Consider the following 18,849-nt stretch of genomic DNA (forward strand, 5'->3'; position numbering starts at 1 on the left):
GGCACACACCTATGTTTCTGGGGGTAAATTCATAATCACAATCGTCCTTTCATGCAGCAAATTTTTTCAGTTTATAGGCATTCGCATAAGAAATATACCTATTGTGTTGAAAAGTAGTACTTCTTCCATCCATGTGACTGAATGTAACCCAGAAAATCTGAAATTAAAAAAGAAATATCTTAGAGATCATCTTTAGTGTCCCATTTAATTCAAGAACCCACTTTCTATAATATCCCTGAGAGTACTCAGCTATCTTTTATTTGAACCATTCCTGTGATTTAAAAAAAAAAAAAAAAAGAAACTTTTGTCAGGCTTCCATTTTTGAGATCTGGAGTAACTATGAGCTCAGATATTGCTTATGTTTAATTAATTAGTTAATTAATTATGACTGTGCACTAGAATGCTGGTGTGGGTATCATGAACAAAGGGTTATGATTAATCCAATTCTCTTCACCTCTTCACTAATCCAAAATAAAATGCAAGAATAAAAGAAACTCACTATTTTTAAGGCAGCCTTTTTTCATACCAGGATAGACCTAGTCATCAGAACATCTTTCTCATCCAATCTAGTGACACTAACTCTGTTGTTAGGCTAAACAGAGTAAGTCTGCAATTCATACATCCTAAGCCACACTAGCTTGTCTCCAAACCAGTTTTTCTTTGACTCTAGCTGCATCCCACAGGAAATCTACAATCCTCAAATTCCTCCTGGATTCCCCAGACAGACATCAAACAGACTCCATGGACCAGTCCTCTTTGCCATTTTGTGGCATTTTCTTCCTTTCATGCTTCAATTGACTCTAATTACATCCCTTAATACTGCCCAAAAGCAGCAGCTCTGTTTAGGGTCCACACTAACAGTGACATCACTGCTTAGATGCAACAGAGCCAAGGTTACCTCAGCAATTGCCCACTGGTGTCAGTGCCAGGTTGTTCATATCTGATGGCCGACACTGTGGTGTCCGCTCTGAGGGTCTTACACCCGCCTCTGTCAAAGCTCTCAGCACCTCCTCACCTCATGTAGAAGCCTCTTACACCAAAGATGTTGACAGTATAACTCGAGTAGTTTTCTAGTCTTTCTCTAGTTCGTGCTTACGGTTTCCATCCCTAAGGGATTGAGTATGAAGATTGTAAACCTGTAAAGGTTGAGTCACAGAACAATCCATACAGAATCTCAGCTAATTCATTAGAGTATGGACCTTACAAGTCATCTTGTTAAGTCTCCCATGTAATTCTTTCCAGCCATATCCTGTTACCCTTAAGAAAATGTCAATAACTTGATTATCTTCCCTGGCGATGAATTTTTCCCCAAAGCACCCAAACTCCTCATGTGGGAGGCAGAGTTCCAGATAAAGACATAGCTTCTCTTTTGTTTTCCCTGCTTAGTAGTAAATCCTCTAAAATTTCTTGCAACCATGAGAAACCTATAAGATGTTCCCCCAACAAGGGAAGAGTAAGTAAGGCTTTGTGTGTGTTTTCTGATCTCTGTACTTTTTCTGATAAACAGCACAATTGTTACAGAAGATGAATGGGATGAGTTAGTGTTACTCAGCAGTGGCAAGGTGCTACCCAGGGAAAAAGATGGGAAGAAGGAGAAGGAGTGGGTGCTCTTGATCTGAGGGGCAGCAGACAATCCGAGACTAGTTCTGGGATTCACCCAGGGCATGGGAAGTGTGCAGGCATGAACAATCGGAAGGACTGAAACTGCCACAAATAAGATGATTCTGTAGTGACCCCCTGCTGAGGACAGCCCAGAGGACCCTTCCTGTACCCTGGTTTAGAAAAAGAGACTCAGCCTTCTGCTCTGCCACTCACACGAATGATCTGGTCACTCCCTGCAGCACACCCCATTGTTATCTCTCCTGGAGAATATGCTGCTTCCCATCAACACCTAACAGGGAGGGAGGTGTACCTCAGAGCTGTAGCTCTACCTGTCAAAGGGTAAGAAAGAAAGTCCAGGACTTTGGGGCCAAACTCAGGACATTTGTGTACCCCAAACCAAGGGCAGAGAGGAGTGAAAACCATGATTATACTCTTACAAATGAACGTTGAACAGTATCCTCCACTTCCCCCTCCATAAAATCCTCCAGGCATACTTAAAAATGCTGAATCCTATGATGCACACAACTTGATCTCAGTATGGTACCCCTACCTCATATTCAATCCTTCTTCCATATGACAAGCTTTCAAATACTCGATAGCAGCTATCATGCCCCCTCTGTCTTCTGTCCTCTAGGCTAAGTTTCCCTTGATCCTTCAATTAGAAAATAAGTATGCTTGAATGAAGCCATTTGAACAAAATTCCCAGCAGCCTCATTGAAGCAGAGAACCCCATCTACAATCATCAGTGTAAACATTAAATAAGGAAATCCCTTTGACACTGTCTATAAGACAGCCGTCAACACAATGGGGCCTGTTAAACAAAGTCACCAGCATTGGTGTAATGAGAATTACACAATGTAAAAAGCTGCGCCCAAATGAAAAAACTATGGTTTTATTTTGCAGATAAACTGTTTTGCATTGTACCTTGGTAGAGGGCTTATCATTCATGAGATTTGTAAGCTCTTTAAGGGCAGAGGTAGCATTTCATATCACTTCCCATTAAACATCCTGCCCAGGTGTGGGCACACAGTTTACACTTAGTAAGTACATCTTTAATAATATGCTTGTGGATTGAATGTATGATTGGTCTTCCTTCCATCATATTTTTTTCTTTCTTTTTTTTTCTTTTTTTCTTTTTCTTTTTTTGAGACAGGGTCTCAATCTGTCACCCAAGCTAGTGTACAGTGGCACTAACATGGCTCACTGCAGCCTCAACCTTCTGGGCTCAAGCAGTCCTCCTGCCTCAGCCTCCTGTGTAGCTAGGACTACAGGCATGTGCCACCACACTCAGTTAATTTTTTTTTTGGAGAGATGGAGTCTTGCCATGTTGTTCAGGCTGGTCTCAAACTCCTGGGCTCAAGTGATCCTATCAATTTGGCCTCCCAAAGTGCTGGGATTACAAGTAGGTGCCACCGCACCTGGCATTCTATCATCTTTAAAGCCAAAATATAGAGGTATCTACCGAAGTCAGGACTAGGGTATACAGTTTGTGGTAGGAAGCAGGCATACTGAATGGCAGAACTTGAAGATGAGGAGTTTTATGTGGAACAACTCAATTCACATGCTTCTGCACAGCCCTAATGAAGCTACACCCCTTATATAATTGACCCTGGAATTGTAGACCTGAAAATGTGAACTTTCATTCAAGAAAGCCTTAGAATTCCCATTTTCCAAAGGATCAATATGATCCACAGGGTAACATTTTTAGAGAAATCTGACATGGCCTCATTTAAGAGCAAATAGAAAGAAATAGTTCAAGTAAGTTCAAAAGTAGTCACTTATCATAAAATTGGTTTTACCAAGTATATTTTTACTTACTCAACAAATATGTATTTAATACCTTGTATGCCAACATACTATCCTGAAACTCTGAATAAGATTATTCAACTGTTGCTAATTATTATTACTAATGATAATTACTTAACTATTGCTGCAATAATTCTGCATAAGAAAAAACTTCAAAATCTCAGTGACTTAAAACAGCAAATACTTCTTTTTCTTGCTCACAGGTCTGCAGATTGCCAAGAGTTCAGCTGGAGTGCAATTGGGCCTGAGTTCAGGTTGTGTTGGGTTCTGGTGTGCACCAAATGTTTTCATTCAAAGACCAGAAGCTACCTATAGCACAGTCTTCACACAGAGGACCGCAAGAGGAGCAAGTGGAAATACACCATGTCTCTCATGGCGCATTATGGAAACAGTAACCTCCACCCACTCCCATTGGTCAGAGGAAGGCATATGGCCAAGCCCAACATCAGTACAACAAGGAAATATGATGTTCCTACTCCAGTGGGAGGAGCTGAAAAGTCACAAGGCAGAAGACATGGATGTATAATTCTACACAGGAAGAAGAGAAGTGTTTGGGAAAATAATATAATATATTACAAAGACATGACTGTGCTCATGAGGCTTAAGTGAGGGGGCAGAGAAAGTAAACAGATTATTATTAAGCTCAATGGGAATTCACTCAAAAAATTTTAATGAAGTTAGATATACTGAATATATTTTAAAATCATATTCGCTGGCTGGGCATGGTGGCTCATGCCTGTAATCCCAGCACTTTGGGAGGCTGAGGCAGGCGATAAGCCCAGGAGTTCGAGACCAGCCTGGGCAACATGGCAAAACCTTGTCTTTTCAAAAAATACAAAAATTAACAGGACGTGGTGGCATACGCCTATAGTCCCAGTCACTTGGGAGGCTGATATAGGAGGACCACATGAGCCAAGAAGGAGGAGGTTGCAATGTGATCACGCTACTGCACTCTAGCCTGGATGACAGAGTGAAACCCTGTCTCAAAATAAAATAAATTAATAAAAATAAAATCATGTTGGTTGCCATTAGGAGAATAAGGGGCAAAAATATAAGCAGTGAGACCACTGAGGAAACTCTTAACAATTGTCTGAGCTAGAGATAATAGTGACCTGGACTATTGTGATGACCTAGGCGATCAAGAGATATAAAGAGAGTTAAAGTATATTTTAGCAGACTTGGTCACTATCAGATGTTATAAGTGGGGAAGAAGCATGTGTGTAGGATGTCACTTGAGGTTCTGACTTACATAACAAAGATGGTGATGCTGAAATGGGGAAACAGACCCACTGGGAAGAGTATCGTCTTTGTGATTAATTCCCTCAATTCATTCCTTTGACATGCCCAATTGAAGTCAGTTGTCCTCAACAAGGCATGCTCCCTCCCCCTTGGGAGTTATTGCGAAATGTTGGGCGGGGGAGTTTTCAGTTGCTGAGAGGTATTACTGGTATTTTTCACTCAGTATGATACACATCCAGAAATGGAAGGGACAGTCTCATGAAAACAAAGATTGGAATCATCCTACCTGAAACACCAATACATCCCTGTTGAGAATTACAGTTTTTAGTGACTGAGAGATCACTACTGGTCTTCCTTCCATCATCTTTTTTTTCACAAAAAGTTATCAGTTTTTGGTGATCGAGAGGTATTACAGGTATTTTTCACTCACAATGATATGCATCCTGAGATGTATGAGACAGTCACACAAAACAAAGATTGGAATCATCCTACCTGAAGCACTAGTCCATCCCTGTTGAGAATTACTGGCCTAAGCCTTTTATGATAATCTCGTTCCACTCACTAATGTTTAGCTTAGAAACAGGTTTGTGATTCCATCCTGACCACTAAGACTTGCGGCAACATATTTCAGAGAGCTTCCATGAGAGGTTTCTTCACTCATAAGACAGAGACACAGAAGGAAACAGTCCCTTTCTTCCTCTGAACACAGTTTGGATATCATGTCCAGAAGGGCACACGCCCTTCAGCAGACACCTCATGAAAACAAGGGAGGCCAGTCTGAGGGCAAAGACAATGAGGATGAAAAAAACAAAATAGTGGGAAATAATGGGACTTTGGCAACATCACTGATCTGCTGAATCAAACAACCTCTCTTCTCCCCCATACCATCCCCAATGAGGATGTTATGTAATAAGTGTCCTTATAATTTAAGCCAGCTCAGGTTGAACTTTTTGTTACTTGAGTAAGAAAGCATCCTAAATAATAGAGAAAGAAGATAGGTTTAGGAGACAAAACCTCTGGAGAGTCTCATTTTGTGAGAGAGCTGAATACGAGTCTAGACCTCTTGATTTACGGGTCTGAAACATAGAAACTAGAAAGGACCAACTCTTGGTACCCAGACTGGGTACCGAGTGTACACACATATTGCAGACAGCACAGCGAGTTAGACCTTCACAGTTTATGCCTCTAAATATGGCATCCATAAAATCACTGAGCATTTAGTGAATCATTCTCTCCTTTTTCTAAAGTGTAGGCAACATGATTACTCATCTCAAAGTCGTGAAGCATTTATGTCTTCTGGTTGTTTTGTGAATACTTGGGTTTTTCTCTCTAGCCAAATTATAATATTTTGGAAGACATAAGTGAAATTATTTCTTCCATATCCACCACAGCATCAAATAAAACTGCAAGTTACCCAGAAAGTACTCAACAACTATTCATTGAATGGTAACTTTTTTAACTTTTATTTTAGGTTCAGGGGTATATGTGAGGGTTTGTTATATAGGTGAATTATGTGTCATGGGAGTATGGTGTACAGATTACTTCATCAGCATGTAATAAGCACAATGCTCAACAGGTAGTTTTTAAATCCTCTTCTTTCTCCCACCCTTCACCTTCAATTAGGCCCTGGTGTCTGTTGCTCTCTTCTTTGTGTCCATGTGTACTCAATGTTTGGGACCCACTTAAAAGTGTGAACATGCAGTATTTGGTTTTCTGTTCCTGCATTAGTTCGCTTAGAATAATAGCCTCCAGCTCCATCCACATTACTGTGAAGAACATAATCTTGTTGTTTTTTTTTATGGCTGCATTATACCATGGTGTATACATACCACATTTTCTTTATCCAGTCCACCATTAATGGGTATTTAGGTTGATTTTATATGTTTGCTATTGTGAACAGGACTGTGATGAACATATGCGTGCATGTGTTTTTATGGTAGGATGATTTATATTTCCTTGGGTATATACCCAATAGTGGGATTTCTGAGTCAAATGGTAATTAAGTCATTTGAGAAATGGCCAAACTGCTTTCCACAATGGCTGAACTAACTTACATTCCCACCAGCAGTGTGTAAGTGTTCCCTTTTCTCTGCAACTTCACCAGCATCTGTTAATTTTGGACTTGTTATTGATAGCTATTCTGACTGGTGTGAGATGGTATCTCATTATGGTTTTGATTTGCATTTCTCCAATGATTAGTGATGCTGAACATTTTTTCATATGCTTTTTGGCCACATATGTCTTCTTTCAAAAAATGTCTGTTCACATCTTTTGCCCGCTTTTTACTGGGGTCGTTTTTTGTTTTTTTGTTTTTTGTTTTTTGGGTTTTTTTTGCTTGTTAAGTTGTTTAAGTTCCTTATAACCGCTAGATATTAGACCTTTGTCAAATGCATGGTTTGCAAATATTTTCTCCCATTCTGTAGGTTGTGTGTTTACTCTGTTGATAGTTTATTTTGCTGTGCAGAAGTTCTTTAGTTTAATTAGTCCCATTTGTCGATTTTTTTGTTGCAGTTGCATTGGGTGTCATCATGAAATCTTTGCCAGGGTCTATGTCAAGAACGGTATTCCCTACCTTATGTTTCAGAGTTTTTATAGTTTTAGGTTTCATTTTTAAGTCTTTAATCCATCTTGAATTGATTTTTCTGTATAGTGTAGGGAAGGGGTCCAGTTTCAATCTTCTGCATATTGCTCACCATTTATCCCAGTACCATTTATTGAATAGGGAGTCATTTCCCCATTGCTTGTTATTGCTGATTTTATTGAAGATCAGATGATTGTAGGTGTGTGGCATTATTTCTTGGGTCTCTATTCTGTTCCATTCATGTATGTGTCTGTTTTTGTAGCCGTACCATGCTGTTTTGGTTACTGTAGTTATAATTTTGTAAAACTCTTATTTTATGTTTATAGTTATTAAGGAACAATTTTATGGACTCTGTCACATGTTTTCACCCAAAAGTTACAAGCTTGAGACCCACAGACATATTGTATGACTTAATGTTTCAAAAATTTTGAATTATGTACTTGCCAATAGTTTAAAATTGGAAAATTTTACATTAACATCTAGATCTATGCCTTCCCTTGAAGACTGGTAGTGCTGGTCCCATTTTGCTTCCTACCAGCAATGAGCTGGACCCAAGAAGAGGGCAGTGCCCTACGTCCCCCAGCCTCCAATGGCCAGCCCATTTACATTTGAGTGGGTGCCCCTTCTTCTCTCTGGGATCAGGGTTTACTTCTATACAATCAGTGGGTTGAACTAAGTGACCTGGTTCTAACACCATGTGATCCTAAAAGCCTATCTTTCACAATTATACCACCAATTAGTGAATTTCCAGATTGTTCTTCCCTTGTTGTCCACTCCTCTTCAGTATTTAGTCATTATACTGTCTGTCCCTACTTTTAGCCTAAATGTACTGCCTGGTAAAAATAGATTAGTCAAAGTTGCTCTATGGTTTGATTAAAGATAAATCTACAGTTTACTTTTGGTTTTTAATTAAGTTTACAGTTTACCCTGCTTACCACAAAGGAGCATTTTCCATCAGTAAGAGGAAGACCTAACAAAACAGGTAAGAACCAAAGCAAGGCTGTCCTTCAGGTAAAATGACTCACCCAGAAAGAAGAAGAGCAGTGGCCTATTTCTTCTTTCATTATTATTTTTTAATTTTTATTTTAGGTTTGATCTCTTTAATAAAGAAGAAAATGGAATCGCTTTAACTGTTTCACCTGTTTGGTGATCTATTTACAAATTTTACATTTTAAGATATTAAAGATAATAATAGATAACTCTAAGTGGATATCATGAACTTTATGATGTCCTATTTTCTTTTTTGATAAAAGAGTAGTACCTATTTTCCACCCCACTGAGATGCTATGAGAACATGGTTTTTCAGCTTCTGTGCTATCCTGCTGTTCTATTCACTCTGCTGCAGTAACCAACAGACCTCCCTCATTTAAGCCATTTTTCAAACACACAAAGAAGTTAGACATCAGCTTATTTTACCTTCATATCTAAAGTTTACCAAAATAGAAAATCATGATCAATACCTGTGTTAAGAAACAAATGTAAATTTTTGAACTGCATACATAGGGTTATCCTCTTCTAAACTCTAGGAACCATGAATCTATATCCCTCTTCTGCAAATCCCCACATTTAAAGGCTTTGTATTGATACCTAGGAGATGATATTAAGTATAAAAACAAGATTTGGTGTTTCTAACTGCACAGAAAATAAGAAGCCAACTCTCCTGAGAGCAATGAATTGTACAAATACCCTTTACGTCATTCAACCAGGGCAAGAAATGTAGTAAAGGAGAAATGTAAATCTGTTGCTCAGACAGTCATAGTCACACCATGACTGTTATGCTTAGCCTATAATAAGGGTGAAAAATGAGATCACCATTCCATTTGTCTTCAAAAATTTCTTCTTCTCCCTTGAACATATAATATTCTGATGACTTTACTGCACAAAAAAATGCATGCTTTTTTATCCTTACTCAATGATGTGCTCAAAGAGGGTGTGCAATTAAAGACAGACAGGCAGCAATAAGTAGTAATAAGGGGAATGAGCTTTTATTCAATCAAGATGTTAGAGAAAAGATTGACTAGGTTTTAAGACTATGTTGACTTGGAAAATGTTTTTCAATGATGCAGGAATCTATTTAAAGCAGTGGAGTACATCTGAGAATTTTATATTGTAACTGTACCAAGAAGTGACTGTACAAAAAAAGGTCCACTTCTGTATATAGGGAGAGATATCTCTTGCTGAGATATTTTGAGAAGACGCTTTAGGTTCTGCATGTCTAAGCAGTGCAGGTATTAGGTGATGTGATTCATGAGTATAACATTCTCTTGAATAAGGCTTCACTGTTCTGTATTCCACTTATGCCTTCCCTAGAAGAGACAATAGAATGCCCAATAAAGCTTGAATCAATAGAGTGAAGCAAATTAGCACTGGCAAAATCCCTGCTTGTCATTTTTTCAGAAATAGATTTAAAGCTTTAGGATACTTACTGTCTCTACATTTCGATAAATTCCATTCACAATCATATATTTTGCTAGTATGGGCCAGCTCCAGCGTTATATTTAAGCTTCAAGAAGAGAATTTGAATTGCACTATTCAATATAAGAAATAAGTATATAAGAACACAAGTATCTAGATCCTTTTGTGGTTCATAAGCACTATGATTGGGTTTCCACATTCTTGTGAGATTGGCCTCCCTCAAACCTTGTTATGATGTCAGCACATTACCCTTGAGGTGTGAAAAGAAAAAAGAATGTAAGTATCTACTCTGAGTATAAATAAAGTCTACATTGTTATATATCACTGGCATAATATAGATTATAAGAATAGAGTCTATAATAGCTTTACTCAGGAACAAAATTTTATATATTATACATAAAAGGTATACAAATTAAAACTATCCTATGAATTCTTTGGTTCAAAAATTTCTAAATGTAAAAGTGAATGATTTAATAATATCAAATATAGATAAGAGATAAGAATTAAAAAGTTCTTATAGAGTAGGTTCAAAACTAAAATTATGTAATTATAAAAAGAAGCTAGAAAATGAGTTCATAGTCTTTAGTTCTTTGATTGGATTTAAAACATGTAAGTCAAATACTTAGCTTTCTATCTTCTTTTAAAGACAAAATATGGGGAAATATTTAAACTTACAAAATTTCCTGTACTGGCTATGTAATACTTTTATCTCTTCACATTTTCAAGTATTCATTGAATATTTATTGAATCCTTACTATAAAACCTGAGAGAAGTTTTAAAAGTGCTAATTAAATAACAATTTCCATCATCTCTCTCTATATATTTTTATATATTATACACACATATATATACACTCACACACTATTCTTATATGCCTGTCTATTCATCAAAATATATACCATATATTGATCTAATTAGCCAGCTGGGGAAGTAAGCATGGTAATAGTGTCTGGCTTTGCACTTTCCCTACCTAGGAGAAAAAGCTTTGGAGCTGCAATCTCCCAGGGGGAGATGCTGTCACATACGCCTTTCTGGGAGGGATTAAGAAAGCCAGAGCAGCTGGGACCCATTTTCAAATAAAAAACCAGCATGAAAGGTTTTACATGAATGACTAAAACTCTAAGTTCAGCTAAGCTGGAAGAGCCGAAGACAGGGATGCCTTAGTCTTGGTGTTAAACCAAAGAAAATTGATTAGATCGCAAAATGGGTAGGTTCGACTTCTGATTCTGTAAGCCTAGGAAAATAAAAAACAAATATTTGCATCATTATTTATCAGTCGTCTTGCGTATCATAGTCAGAAGATGATAAGGGTTAAAGATTATATAAGAAATGCCACAAGCTGAAATAATCAAACCTGTGGTTTGTATTAAAATGTTTTACTTTCCAAAATTTTAGGCAATTTTGGTAAATTCCATTCTTGACATTTAAAAAATCCATAGCTTTTTTTCCTAAGACAAGACAGTATTTGCCACTTTCTGGTCCTCTATCATCTCTTAATGGAAATGCCCTTTCATTGCTTAAGCATGAAAGGACATTTCTTCAGCGTCTTTATACACAAGTAGAGTTTATTGTCAACTTACAACAGGCTCTAATATTTATTCTTAGATATCAAAGTATGCTGGCCTATTGTTTAAATCTGAATTTCAGTCAGATGAGATTGTTAGAGTCCTAGGAGCTTAGAGTGGGGTCAAATTAAAGTAAAAACATCTATTTTACTTTCCATATCCCCTTAAAGAATATCAAATTATTATAGTGACAATTATTAAGTTTCTACACACGTGCAAACATAGCACCTATAAAATAGCACTTTGGTGTTTATGAAGTGTCAATTTCTAAGACAAACATAGAAACCCAGCAATTATCACAAGCACTCCTCACCATTTCATTGCAGAAGTGTATAGAATTAGTGAAAATAAAGGAAAACAGTATATTGCTTAATAGTTGACAACCAGAAATGTTTACTTGTTAATGCTTTGCTGAATCTAGCCAAATGCAGCGTATTACTGAGCTGGGCTCCAGATTCACATGGCAGGACTACCACAGAGCCACAGGAATCATTTAACTGCCACAACTTCAGGTTCTGAATAAAAGTCATTTCTAAATCCTACATTTTTACTTTACTTAAAAAACGCATTATTCTCATGTTGTTCTTTGATGATAATAACATGGAATTTTCTCATATTCTCTAAATTTTTCTTCACCCACAAAACCAAAGAAGCTTGCTCATTTGTAGAAGGAAATGGGAATTATGGTGTTGGAGGTTCTAGAAAGCCCACAATCTTATTCTTTTCCCTATGAATTCCAATGAGTTGAAAAATCAACAAAGGAAACCAGATGGGGATCAAAATAAACTATCAACTGTATTTAGCACTCTCTGGTATTAGCTGTATTCAAGCAGTAGTAAAGCTCCCCAATACTAGACCTTGGGGCCTATCTTGGGAAAACCTGAATCTGCAAAGATCTCTTACCAACCAACTGTGTGGAGCATCAAGGACTCTACAACAGCCCCTGGGAAATGCCAGAGAGAGACTGTGTGTGGTACCTCTACCTATTGTTAAATCATGAGCCACTGAATAACTTCCTGACCCTATTTCACCATTACCTTATGTCATTCTCCCTCATGTAGAGGGAGTTTAGTGAAGGATACAGAAAAAAATCAAAATGTTTTCCCCCAATTACTCCCCTCCTTTCAGAGTTTAGGGCACAATCCCACTCAAGAAAAAAAACAAAAAGTCGACTAACATTTCCCTGAGAAACAAATTTTGTGAAAATTTATTTTGTATTTATATCACTCTTATGTTCTTTACTTAAAAAATATTAAAAATATATTGTTTTGTCACAGTACTTCCCAAATTAATAGGTTATACAAAATCACTTGGCCAGTTTCTCTCTCATTCCTAATGAAAGTCACTAATAGTTATGATGATAGAATTAGCCATCTATTCTATTGACTTGATGAAAAGTCAGCATAGGATGTGCAAATTTAATCAAGTGTATCACCACACATGGGCATCTGAATATTTGTCTAGTGAGAATTTTTGTTTGTTTAAGGAACTGAAATGATCCTGAGAAATACCGGCCATACTGGCCCATGTAATAATACTAAGGAAGCTGTCTTATAAGGTTACTTTATGCATGTATTCTCCCAACCCATACCAGGGAGTGTTAAAAGTACTAGAGCAACAGGCAAGGCCCTGTTCTCATAGACTTTCATTCTGGAAGACAGTTATAGTCAACAAGTAAAAGAAATACATAAGCAAGATCATTTTATATAGTGATAAATAGACACTAAAACTACTCCATGTGATAGTTACTTGAAATCACCATTTGAAGACTGCAGAAGGGAGGACTTTGGATTAAGTGGTCAAGAAAATCCTTAAGAGAAACCGTTGGAGCTGAGACCTTGGTAAGTGAATTCAGTAACATTTCAGGATACAAAATTAACCTACAAAAGTCAGTACTATTTCTATAAACCAGTAATGATCAAGTTGAGAACCAAATCAAGATATATTTAACCAAGAAGGCAAAAGAGCTCTACAAGGAAAACTACAAAACACGAATGAAAGAAATTGTAGATGATACAAACAAATGAAAAACATCACAGGTGCATGCTCATGGATCAGAAGAATCAATGTCATTAAAACAACCATAATACCCAAAGCAATCTATAGATTCAATGCAATCCCTATGAAAATACCAATATCATTTTTCACAGAATTAGAAAAAAAAATTCTTAAATTCATATGGAACCAAAAAAGAGCCCCAATAGCCAAAGCAATCCTACATAAAAAGAACAAAGCTGGAGATGTCACATTTCTTGACCTCAAATTATACTATAAGGCTATAACAAGCTTGTTCAACCCATGGCCTGCAGGCTGCATGTAGCCCAGGATGGCTTTGAATGCAGTCCAACACAAATTTGTAAACTTTCTTAAAACATTATGAGTGTTTTTGTGATTTTTTGTTAGTTCATCAATTATCATTAGTGTATTCTATGTGTGGCCCAAGACAATTCTTATTCTTCCAATGTGGTCCTGGGAAGACAAAAGATTGGACATCTCCGGATATTAACCAAAACAGCATGGTGCCGGAATAAAATACAGAAGCCAGAAAAAAAGTCACACATTTAAAGTCCACTGACATTTGAGAAAGTCAACAAAAACATACGCTGGGGAAAGGATACCCTTTTCAATAAATGGTGCTGGGAAAATTGGATTGCCATATGCAGAAGAATGAAATGGGATCCCTGTCTCCCACCATATACAAAAATCAACTCAAAATGGGTTGGAAACTTAAAAGTAAGACCTAAAGCTATAAAAATACTAGAAGAAACCTTAAGGGAAACTCTTGTGGACACTGGTCTAGGCAAATAATTCATGACTAAAACCTCAAAAGCAAAAGCAACAAAAACAAAAATATACAAATGAGACTTTTTTAAACCAAAACGCTCTGCATAGCAAAAGAAATAACCAACAGTGAACAAACAACCTGCAGAATGGGAAATTACACATCCAACAAGGGACTGATATCCAGAATTTACAAGGAATTCAACAGCTCAACAACAACAAAAAACAAATAGCCCCATTAAAAAGTGAGGAAAGGACATGAATAGATATTTTTCAAAAGAAGATATACAAATGGCCAAGAGACATATTTTTAAAATGCTCAATATTATTAATCATCAGAGAAATACAAATTAAAACCACAATGAGACATCATCTTACCCTAGCCAGAATGGCTATTATTAAAAAGTCAAAAAACAACAGATCTTGGTAAGTGGGCAGGGAAAAAAGGATGCTTATGTACTGTTAGTGGGAATGTAAATTAGTAAAGCCCTCATGGAGAACGGTATATAATATTCTCAAATAACCAAAAATAGAACTATCATTCGATCCAGCAATCCCACTACCGGCATCTCCTCAAAGGAAAAGAAAAAAAATAATGATATCATAAAGATACCTGCACTCATATGTTTGTCACAGCACTATTCACAATAGCAAAGATATGTAATCAATCAAAGTGTCCATCGATGAATGATTGGATGTTTAAAATTACATATTTTATATATGTGGGTGTGTATATTTATATTATATATAATGAATATATATTATATATATATAAAATGAAATACTATTCAGCCATTTAAAAATGAAATCATGTCTTTTGCAACAACATGAAAGGAACTAGAGACCATTATTTTAAGTGAAACAACTCAGGAACAGACAATGAATACCCCATGTTGTCACTTATAAGTGAGAGCTGAGTCATGTGTATACATGGACAAAAAGTGTGAAATAATAGATACTGCAGATTTCGAAGAGTAAAAGGGTGGTAGGGAGCTGAGACCTGAGAAATTACTTAATAGGTACAATGTATACTTTTTGAGTGATTGACCCTATCTCACCATTAAATTATGCTATTGATGTTACACTAAAAGCCCAGACTTTACCACTATGCAATATGTCCATGGAACAAAATTGCACTTGTATGCCTTAGATTTATAGGAATAAAAAAAAAGAATAGAACAAAAGAATTAAAAAAAGAATAAGGAGCCAGCCAAGCCTGAAAGGGAAAGCATTAAGTCATAAGACTATGCAAAAGCCTTGAGATCAGAAACTAGTTTCAGTTTTCATGGAATCTAGCTTATCTTAGTCCAAGAAAATCACTCTATAGGATGTTACCATACAACTAAACAGCTTACTTCTTTGTAAATAACACATGGTAAACCAGTGGGAAATGGCATACAACTAACGATGGATCCTGCTGTATTGATCCATGATGAGGGATGAATGAATGAACATATACTCAATGCCTACTAAATGCCTTGCACTGATAAAGGTTCTTTTATATTCGGCTCACTTTGAACAAATGCATCCATTATTTATTTAACAAATTTGTATTGAGCTCCTCTACATACCTGGTATGGTACTTGGCATTAAATTCAATTATGACTCCATTCAGTACTTCTTGTAGGTGCATCTGCTCAATTAAGGGTGCACATGCTCAATTAAGACCAACGTGCTATTGTGATACAGCTTGATCAGTGTCATTAAATGAGTGAAACTCAGGCCGGAGGTGCACGTAGAGTTGCTACTTGAGAAAAGGGGACAAGAAAAGCTTCCTAGATGAAGTGACACTTAAATGAGGCTTTATAGGTGTGTAGGAAATAGCCAGGCCACATTACCTAGAGAGGAAAGAGGTTCAGGGAATTACAAGTTCTTCTCCATGACTGAAATCACAGAAGTTGAGGAAACTCTCAAGAGATTAAGTCTGCAGGATCATCAGTGGCAGATCAGACAGTGCCTTTATGCTGAGTTAAAGCATTTGGACTTTATGTGGAGGCAGGGGGAAAACCACTTTAAGCATGGAATGACTTAACAGTTTTGTGGGTAAAAAAAAAAATCTCTGTAACTTCAACGTAGAGATTCCAAGGTGGGGAGGAGAAAAGCAGGTTGAAAACAAAGTGAACATAATGTATTCAAATAGTCTTCTGTGAAAACTTGAAAGCCACCATTGTGCTAGATTTCTGCCCAAATCACACAGTGCATTGCTTTAAATGAGCTTAAACCTTACTTATAAACTTCACTCACATTTTTAATACTCACATGAATTTAATCACATAAAGTTATATTGTATAACTTACTTCATATATTTTGAAATATAAGCTTTTCACTGAGCCAGCATTGCTATATATTGCTTAGCTCAGGAAAATATGTCGATCCTATGCCCCTGAAAACTGCCATTAACACGCATGGCATCAGATTTTTTCTAGGTGATGTAAAATTAAATCATGATTCTTTGCAATGTATTCTAATCAGCTACTCCATTAACTGTTTTCAAATGGTAATCAACTCGGCTCCAAATGAACAGTTACATATTCAGCTTGCTCCATGAATTCTATGAATGCATTTACCATTACAAGTTATAATTATATTACTTTCAGAAGTCATTTACAGCAATTGAACAAACTAAGAAAAATTCTAAGATTCTTGTGTGACAGAGCAATTAAACAATATGAACTGCAAGTCTCTACTTTATATTATAAAATTTAGTTATGATGTTATATTTTTGGAGAAATGATATTTTCAGAGCCAATAGATATTGTTCAGGTTAAGGCTTTATAACTTTAATTCACAGACCACCAACTAAAATTATTAGACAATATACTATATTGTGTTATGTATGAAATTAAATATATACCTAACAGAGAGGAATCCTCTCCTTTTTATTGGAATGGTAGGTGGTAATCTCTGCAGCAAAAAGATTGCCTGGAAAAAAGTAACTAATACCTCGGAGGACTTGCTATGTGCCCCTCCCTGTGCTAAGGACTTTACGTATTTTGATCTATCTCGTCTATTTAATCCTGAATATGTGATAGAAGAACCTATATTACTCTAAGCAGAATTCTTTAATTTCTAGTAGTTGGCTCACTTATAAAACAGGCTACAGTGTTATTTTAAGTATTCATTGTTGTACAACACACTACCCCAAAAATTTAGGAGCTTAAAATAACAGCAAACACTTATTATCTCTCATGGTTCTGTGTGTTGACTAGACATTTCGGCTCCTGTGCAGATGACTGGGGCACTGAGCTAGCTGGAAGGTCTACAGTGCTCTCACTTACATAGTAGGCACTAGTGTTGGCTGCTGGTAGCGAGCTCAGTTGGGTGTGTTGACCAGAGGACTTGGTTCTGCTCTATAGAGGCCATTGTACATTGTTACTTAAATTCTCACAGCACAGCAATTTGGTTCCAAGAAAGACTATTGTAATAGTGAGCATTTCAACAGTATTAACCCAACATGCAAACACTCACTATAGTAAGCAAAATAAAATAAAATAAACCCCCCCCCCGATATCTATGCTCTAAAACTTCCAAACGTATGAATATGTTACCTTAAATAGCAAAAGGCACTTTGCAGTGTGATTAAGGCAAGATGGGGAGAGTGTCTGGGATTATCCAGGTGGACCCAATAATGCAATAAAAAAAAAATCGTTTATAAGAGGGAGGTAGGAGTAAGACACCTGTCCACGTTATGCTGCTGGTTTTGAAAATGAAATTGGAAGAGGGGGCCACAAGCCAAGGAATACAGGCATTCTCTAGAGGCTGAACAAGACAATGAAATTCTCCCCTACAGCCTCCAGAAAGAATGCAGCCCTGCTGACACCTTGATTTTAGCCCAGTGACACTTCTGATCTAGAGAACTATAAAATAATACTTTTGTTTTGTTTTCCGCCAGTAAGTTTGTGTAATGTATTAAAACAGAAATAGGAAATTAACACATTTGTCAAGTCTTGGTTTTTATCCCATTTGTTAATATTGTTAATATCCCATTTGTTAATACTGCATGGCTAAAGCCTAGAGTCATTGAACTGAATTCACGAAGCCATGGTTTATCATAATAGTCTACAACAAAGTAATAATCCAATATAAGCACCATTTCCCTCAAAACACTTCCCGTGTTTTAGTTTTCTACTGCTACTGTAACAAAATATCCAAATTTAGTGACTTAAAACAACACAAATTTATTATCACAGTTTCTGTAGGGTATCCATCTAACATGAGAACTAGCAGGCTAAAATCAAGATGTTGGCAGGGCTACATTCTTTATTGGGGGCACTGAGGGAAAATTTAATCCAAGCTAATTCATGTTGTTGGCTGAATTCAGTTCTGTGGGGATGTAAGACTGAGGTCCTTGTTTCCTTGCAGGCCATCAATCAGTGACCATCATTAGTTCTGGAGGCTTCTGTCCAGTTGTTCCATGTGAGCCCTTAGATCTCAAAATCAGAAAGAGTGCATCAAATCCTTGTCATTCTCTGAATTCTCTGGCTCTTCTTTCCACTACATCTTCCTCCATCTGGAGAACATTCTCTGCTTTTAAAAAATTACATGATTAAATTGAGTCCACTCCTGATAATCTCTCCATTTTAATACCACACCTTAATTACCTCTGCAAAGCTCCTTTCACCATGTAATGTAACATATTCACAAGTTGCAGAGAATTGGCACAGATCTCCTTGGGGAACATTATTCTGCCTTCCACAGTTCTCCAAAACCAGAATCTTCACGGCAATCAGCGGTTTAAAGTACAGCACCAATCCACTCTGTACCCTGCCTATGAACAAACCCTCAAAGGCACAATTAGCACAGATAAACTCATCATCATTCTGCTGTTCACTGACTCCATCAGCATCTCCAGAAGACAAT

General features: G+C 36.9%; 1 long non-coding RNA gene and 1 other non-coding gene across 2 annotated transcripts in view; one reads left to right on the plus strand and one right to left on the minus strand.

The window, feature by feature from the left end:
- Window positions 1–9,206: 9,206 nt before the first annotated feature.
- The window catches only part of LOC105473321 (uncharacterized), a 154,147-nt gene continuing 144,504 nt past the window's right edge, over window positions 9,207–18,849 (minus strand). Inside the window, exons 4-5 of the long non-coding RNA XR_982180.2 lie at window positions 9,655–9,893; window positions 9,207–9,534 (exon numbers count right to left, since the gene is read on the minus strand). This is a non-coding gene — a long non-coding RNA (uncharacterized lncRNA). The remainder of the gene's footprint in view (window positions 9,535–9,654; window positions 9,894–18,849) is intronic.
- LOC112425173 (small nucleolar RNA U13) lies at window positions 9,801–9,907 on the plus strand. The gene has a single exon (XR_003016224.1). It is a non-coding gene; the product is annotated as a small nucleolar RNA U13 (small nucleolar RNA).

The sequence above is a fragment of the Macaca nemestrina genome, chromosome 10 (assembly GCF_043159975.1).
Source record: "Macaca nemestrina isolate mMacNem1 chromosome 10, mMacNem.hap1, whole genome shotgun sequence".
Lineage (NCBI taxonomy): Eukaryota > Metazoa > Chordata > Mammalia > Primates > Cercopithecidae > Macaca > Macaca nemestrina.